The following is a 229-nucleotide window of genomic DNA, read 5'->3' as shown; positions in this document are numbered from 1 at the left end:
AGGAACCATCCCAGAGGGATACTGGCAGGAGCCAGCCCAGGGGGACTCGGGCAGGGCAGGGAGGGAGCAAGAAGGGCAGAGGGAGGGTGCAGGGAGGGCAAAGGGAAGGAGCAGGGAGGGAGCAGGGAGGGCAGAGGGAGGGAGCAGGGAGGGTGCAGGGAGGGCAGAGGGAGGGAGCAGGGAGGGCAAAGGGAGGGAGCAGGGAGGGTGCAGGGAGGGCAGAGGAGGG

The sequence above is a fragment of the Pogoniulus pusillus genome, chromosome 43, assembly GCF_015220805.1.
Source record: "Pogoniulus pusillus isolate bPogPus1 chromosome 43, bPogPus1.pri, whole genome shotgun sequence".
Classification (NCBI taxonomy): Eukaryota; Metazoa; Chordata; class Aves; order Piciformes; family Lybiidae; genus Pogoniulus; species Pogoniulus pusillus.
This window is presented reverse-complemented; position numbering follows the sequence as displayed.